We start from the raw sequence: 7,552 nt of genomic DNA on the forward strand, positions 1-7,552 counted from the left end.
TATTTTCTTTTGCTAATGTATCCCCTGCCACACTCTTTTTCCTCTAATACCTTCTTAGCACCCTTCTATTTGCTGCCAAATTCAAGATATAATTGCCTTGAGAAGAATAAAGCAACTTTGTATGTTGGCAATGCAGATCTTTGTGCATGGGAGAAATAGGAAGGGAAGGATAAGTAACCAAACACAAGACTCAGGAATATGGAAACATGTGAGACACAGACTAGCCAGAAACAGTGTTTTGGTGCTTTGTGAAAATTTCTACAGTATCACAGATCTTGGGGGATAGATTCACGCACAGAACTTGGAAATCCAGTCACTATTCTTGCTTCACACAGATGAATTATATTATCCCATCTTCTATAATGCCCTGGAACATATTAGTATCTTAAAAGAATAACATGCCTTATGAATATTGTTTCAAATCTCAATTGGAAACTATTAAAAGAGTGCTTGTAACTTGCAAAAGCATCATTTTAAGTCTTATAAAGAAATATTACTTTATTCTTTTTCCTTCCTCAGTATGCAGGTGTACTGAGTTTGTTAAATTTCTGTGGAAATTGTATTACTTTATAGGACTAATCTTAGCAGCAAAATTAGTATAATTTAAGCTAGACTCCCTGCCCCTAATATCTCCACAATTGCCTGTGCCTGAAATTCTGCTACTAAAGAGACCTTTCTTTGGCCTTGAAGCATTTTTAACATATACTCACTTTACATTATAATACCCACACCCCAGATTAGCTAGCACTTTCATTCATTATTATTAAAATAAATTATAATGACAGAAGAAGGTTCTTCAAGGGGCGGGGGCGGGGGGATAAAAATGGAATGTATGGGGTTTTAAGACAAACTTTTCTATTTCCTATTTAGTCAGAATTAGTCCAGATATATTTCTTCCCCCATGCTATAAGAATATTTCTTTTTTGATGAGGTGGTCATTAACTTTTCTTTGTAGAATATATTATGGATTTTATAGATCAATAAAATAACAAAATAAAAGTTAGAAAATTGACAAAAGATGGCTGATTTTTTTATTTTGCAAAGGAATTAAAAATTAAAAAGTAAAATCATTTTTTTTACCATTACTCTATAAAAGAAAGGACATTTGATATCAAACATGTAAGAAGAACATAAACTCAGAATGAAGAACCTAATTTGTAGTCAGGTTTCCTTATATCCCCAAGGACTAATGCAAACTTTGTCAACAACACCAATACCTTATTCTGTGATATTCTCACATCATTTGAGAAGCACTATTCTAGTGGTTCTCAACTGGGGATAATTTTGCCCGCCCCCCCGCCAGACGTTTGGCCATTTCTGGAGATATCTTTGGCAGTCATAACTAGGGGAAGTGCTACCGGCAACTAGTGAGCAGAGGTTAAGGCTTCTGCTAAACATCTTACAACACACAGGACAGTCGACACAACAAAGAGTTATCCCGCCCCAAATGTCAGTAATGCCGGGATGGAGAAACTCTGCTTGGCTGGTGTGGTTGAGCATTGGCCTATCAACCAGGAGGTCACGGTTCAATTCTTAGTCAGGGCACATGCCCAGGTTGTGGGCTCAATCTCCAGTGTGCAAGAGGCGACCGATCAATTATTCTCTCCTATCATTGATGTTTCTTTCTCTCTCCCTCTCTCTTCCTCTCTGAAATCAATAAAAACATATTTAAAAAAAAAAAAGATTGAGAAACCTGATCTAGGAGATCAAAGGAGTAAAGAAACTCCTGTATTGATAAGACAGCAGTTCAGAGCAACGCTTCTTAAAAGGACAACAGTGTCTTCTTTCCTGGATTCTATGACTCCAACTAAGGACTTTGACACATATTTGAAGCCACATGAATCTGAGTTGGCGACCATTTAATCCAATGCATTCCTCATTACTGCTCTTTTTTCAGGCTCCATTTACAGGAGAAAATGTACATGAAAGTAGCTGGCATGTAGTAAAAGCTCCATAAATGTTGTTTTTCATATTTTACCTTCTAAATCTCTTTTTTCTGATAAGCAAAAATAAAAGCAAAATGGCTTCATGATTTGACACCTCAGTTTGCTTGCTGCCTCAAGTTTCAGTACATCCTATCTCTGGTTCTGCATTCTAGTTGCCCTGGTCACACTGAATCCTTTTACTCGACAGATTCTTTCTTACTTCTAAGTTGTAGAACATTTTTAACTTCACTTGGGACCTATGACTTTACTCCAACAAAGAGGTATCACACTTTCAAGGTGGTAGCTGTCCCTGCTGCTTAGATCTCTGGTAGGCACCTGACTTATGTGTTCTACTGCTCCCATCAAGGCACTTATCACACTATATTATAACTGGTTTTGAAAATTTCTCTCCCATTAGGTTTTAAATCTCTTAGAGTGGGAACCACATATACCTTATTAATGAATTGTTGAATTCCTAGTGCCTTTTTTAAGGGTTGGCAGATAGTAACTGTCCAGTAATTATTTGTTAAATGAATGACAAACTCTTTTAAACAAATTATCCTGCTTTTCATATCTTGCCTGGAGGCCTTTTCAAGTAATAGTTAGGTAGTAGGCATTGACAGGAGTCCAAAACAAGAGGGAAATGATGAACTCTGAGGTGTTATGTACAGTTAGCAATTTGGTAACATGCCTTGGAGGTATCCCTGAAAGTTCATGATCATCTAGGAATGAATTTAGTAGAGAATGGCAATTGAACCAGATTCTTTTTTAAAAATATATTTTATTGATTTTTTTACAGAGAGGAAGGGAGAGGGATAGAGAGTTAGAAACATCAATGAGAGAGAAACATCGATCAGCTGCCTCCTGCACACTCCCTACTGGGGATGTGCCCGCAACCAAGGCACATGCCCCTGACCGGAATCGAACCTGGGACCCTTGAGTCCACAGGCTGACGCTCTATCCACTGAGCTAAACCGGTTAGGGCTGAACCAGATTCTTGAATTATTTCATACCTTATTCCATGAGTGTCATAACAGCAATTCAGATTAAAATGCATGGTATTTATCATCAGAGACACAAAGTCAGAGTTATAAGGAAATATGGATTGGCCCCAGGCAAAATAAGCTGTGAAAAAGTAATTTGAAAATATGACTCAGGCCATAGTAACACAATATATTTCCATTAAATGCATCCTCACTGCACCACTGTGGTATTAGAAAGTGGCAGAAAGACTGAGTTGTAAAGTTACATAAAATAATATGGCAAGAGTCATATATAAAAATATTATTTTAAATATCAAAATGGTAATCACAGTGAGTTAGGTGTCCAAACCAGAAGGGTTACTCAAGGTAGTTTGAGGATTGCTCAGATGGTCACAGTGAAGTAGGTCAGACCCACTCAGTTAAGATTATTTCACTTTTACGTTACTATCTTTTCATTTATCAAGTAAAGGAAAAGATGCACAAGAAAATAAGAATATAACCTCCAGCACTTCCCTTCTACTTCACAGAAGTCCCATCTTAATTTGTTTTATCAATCCAGGAGTTGACAAGAAAGAAAGTTCCATTGGTTTAGAGAATCCAGAATCACAGATTACCTAACTTTTATCACTTTCATTCTGGGGAGAAGGTGAAAATCATACCTTTATAGATTTGGCTGTGAACAAAACCAACTCCATATCTATGTCCCAGATGTCTTCAAGTTTTCATATTGTGACCTTTAACCAGCCTCACTGTCCTTAGCTGACACACCAGAGCCTTCTAGTTGATGATTATCTATATTCCTTAAACAGTAGCCATAAATATTTTTGTTGGTGATGACCTGAATGGCATGACAACTGAGATAAATATCAAACAGGTGATAGTATTGATTACAAACAATCATCCATCACAAGATGACCAGTAGGTATAGCATTCTTTGTCCCTTTGTCTTGTCAATCATTAGTACCTGAGTTATCCTATATAATGAAGAGGTAATATGCAAATTGACCATCACACCCTCACAAGATGGCTGCCTACAACCAGGCCAGCAGGGGGGTTAGTGAGGGACGACCAAATGACTGAACAAGCAGGCTGCGTGGGGCGACCAGGCCAGCAGGGGGGTTAGTGAGGGACGACCAAATGACTGAACAAGCAGGCTGCGTGGGGCGACCAGGCCAGCAGGGGGGTTAGTGAGGGACGACCAAATGACTGAACAAGCAGGCTGCGTGGGGCGACCAGGCCAGCAGGGGGGTTAGTGAGGGACGGGGGCAGTGAAGGGCAACTAGGCCAAGGGGGGAGCCAGTTGGGGGCGACCAGGCCTGCAGGGGGGGCAGTTAAGGGCGACCAGGAAGGTAGGCAGGTGAGCGATTAGGAGCCAGTGGTCTAGGATTGTGAGAGGGATATCCGACTGCAGGTTTAGGCCCGATCCCCGGCAGTCAGACATCCCCCAAGGGGTCCCGGATTGGAGGGGGTGCAGGCTGGGCTGAGGGGATCTCCCCCCAAGCACGAATTTCATGCACCAGACCTCTAGTACTATATAAAAAGAAAAAGTCCTATAACAAGAGTCTATTGGTGAAGAATAATCTGTACAGATTGCTGGGTCATCTGTCTGCTCTGACCCTACATCGTTGTGAGTAAACTACCCCATAATAAATTCTATTATATTCTATCAAGTTGCCTCAGCAGTCTTTGGTTTTAAGATAGTTTCACATTAAGGTATCCATTATACCTTTGCCCCACCATCAGACAATACCTCATCACTCATACTTAATGTCCAGGCTCCAAATTAAATATGTTTTTGGCCCCACAGTTTAGTAACCTCTTCCAAATTTCATTTATTGCCACATCATCTACCTTATTCAAGTTAAAGTGTAATAATAGTCCTAGGCATGGAGTACAACATTGATTAAAGCTCCTGAGTTTGATATATTAACAAAATAAAAACTTGAATATCCTCAAGTGACACCTCTTTGGTGCAATCCCCTTTGATTCTGCCATTCTCCAGGTAGAAAACTTCCTAAAAATGTTTCTTTCTCTATTATTGCATTTGCATGGTTTGAAGTTGATTTGGGGCTTATATCATCAACTATATCACCCTATTCTTGAAGAAAATGAACTATATATAATTTTTTTATTTCTATTGACTCATAAAATCTAAAACACATGTAATTAATATTGTTTAGCTAATAAATAAATCTCTATGTTGAATGGAGGTTAAAGTCCAAGGATGGTAGCAGCAATTCCCAGGCAGATGGTAGTTTCAGTGATGAACTACATTATTATGAATACCATATCATATTTTTATCATTATTACACATCCTTTCTTTACCTTATCCATCCCTCGTCCCAGGATTTTAATATTTTCTCTAGTAAAGAAAAAAGTTATAAAACTAAAGATGCCTGAAGTACCATATTGGTGGTAACATTTGGTAAGACTCCATTTGACATTTCTCTTTATTTGTCTGTCTGTTTGGATGAAGTAATAGTATTTAGGATTAGTGGTGCTCACTTAGGCAAAATGAAATATAAAAACTGACCCTAAGTGACTTAGGATAAAATCCTATTTTTAACAGTGTTGAACTTTGCCCATTAAAAAAATAATAATAATAAGTGGCTCTATAAACCCAGTCACATCATAAGTATTTAGTTTGCCCTTCATTATCCACCTATTTCTCCTTTTATTTATTTATTTATTTTTTATTTTTTTTGGTCACTCATCCACAGGTTGCTATTGTGCGATTAGAAATTTCTTGGCAATTCTAACAATCAATCAGTGTTGCAGGAGATAAAGATCTGAGAACAAGAAGGGCAATTTCACTTGTCAAGCTAGTTGTTCCTTTATAAGGAAAAGGTGATTTTCCTTTTAATGGATTACAACATCAGGAACTGAATAGCCTAGTATAGTTTAGTTTAGTTTAAAACATAATTGACAGCCTATACATTACTAATCTTGGGCAATACTCTTATTTGTAGTGTTTGCTTAAACACTTTATAAAGGTGAACTAGAAGTTCAAGATGTTCTCAGGAACTGTGAAATAGATTTCAAATTTCTGAAACTTACAATGGACTACCAGTTTTTTATGCTGCTGGAAAAATCAAGAAAATGTATCCCCATTATTTCAAGAACTTTTAAAAGATATAATGTCAAAATGACACTTCCAGGCATTGCCTCAGATTCAACTCGGTGACAGTAGGAAAATAGACCAATATTGTCCCGTGCCTGATGAATAGCACCCAGCTGGAGAGGCAGAGTAGCCAGCCAGATCTCCACCAGTCTTTCCCTCACCATTGGTTATCTTCTTTCCCTTTGGAAATGTTTTTTCCATATAATGTTAGCAATGTCTGTGATATCAAGCATCATATATGTGATGTAATGATTCAGAATCTTTATCCACATCTTCAACTTTTTTCGGAGCAGCAGATTTTTTATTTCTTCTGTCTACTGGGTATCATATCTCTGCTGTACTGCAGTAACTCCACACTTAACATGCTAAACTTAAATCATCACCTCATCTATATGTTCATTTTGTCTTCTCTCTTGTCTAATTGAAACAGCATTCAATATCAGTGTCGATCTCACCCTCTCTGTCTTCTTCATCACATATCAAAACCACCTCAAGTTCTAGCATTAGAGTAAATATAATGGTATTTAATATTGCTCTTACTTCTGTAACCTAGGATAGTCTTTGAGCAAACTCATACTTCTCTTACTGCTATTTTACTCTCATTAATTTCTGTTTTCTATGAAGTACAGAATTATTATACTCATTGCTCTTCAAAACTGAGCCTACTATTATTTTAAAAACATACCCAATATTTGATTATAATCATAGTTCTCTTCGTTACTTCAGTAATAATTTCTTCAGTTTCTACTCTATCTGAAAAAGTCATAATCATGTTAATATTTCCAACTCAAACCTCCATATTTCACTCTTTTTCAGCTTTCACATATATCTTTTTAATGTGATTCCACTGAGCATTGCTCATAGTTTTCATAGAACAGTCTTTGTATCACATGGCATTGCAATTTATGCTTACATATCCTGCTGGGTGAACAGTGAACTATTCTAAGAAAAGAAGTAGTCTTACTCATCTGTTTATCATCAGGACCTGGTTCAATACTAAGTCCTTCCCAACATACATTCTCATGATGCCCTATAGTTCATTTTCCTCTGCAACATTTGCCATAATTGTAGTGAAATAATTAATTTTTCAATTAGTTACTTAGAATTTGCCTTTCCTGATAGAATAACTCTAATAACTTATATTCATCTCTTCATCCCAACCATATACCATAATTCTAGCAGATAGTAAATAATCAATAAATATGTACTAAATGAATATGTGAATAGAAGTATTCCCATAGTAGGAACCACTAATAATGTAAATAGTATTGAGTCTGTCAAGTGACGATGATGTAATATGTTTTCTATTATATATCCCTTTCCTCAGTAGAAACATACTGAGAATTTAGATGATAGTACATTAATCCATGTCCTATCATATTCTTACCTATGAAAATATCCTTTAATCTCACTTAATTTATAGTTGTTTTTTTTTGTTTTTTTTTATTAAATCTTTATTGTTCAGATTACATTTGTTCCTCTTTCCCCCCCCCCCCTAACTCCCCCCCCCCCCATTCCCGCC

This window comes from Myotis brandtii, unplaced genomic scaffold, assembly GCF_000412655.1.
Source record: "Myotis brandtii unplaced genomic scaffold, ASM41265v1 scaffold337, whole genome shotgun sequence".
NCBI lineage: Eukaryota > Metazoa > Chordata > Mammalia > Chiroptera > Vespertilionidae > Myotis > Myotis brandtii.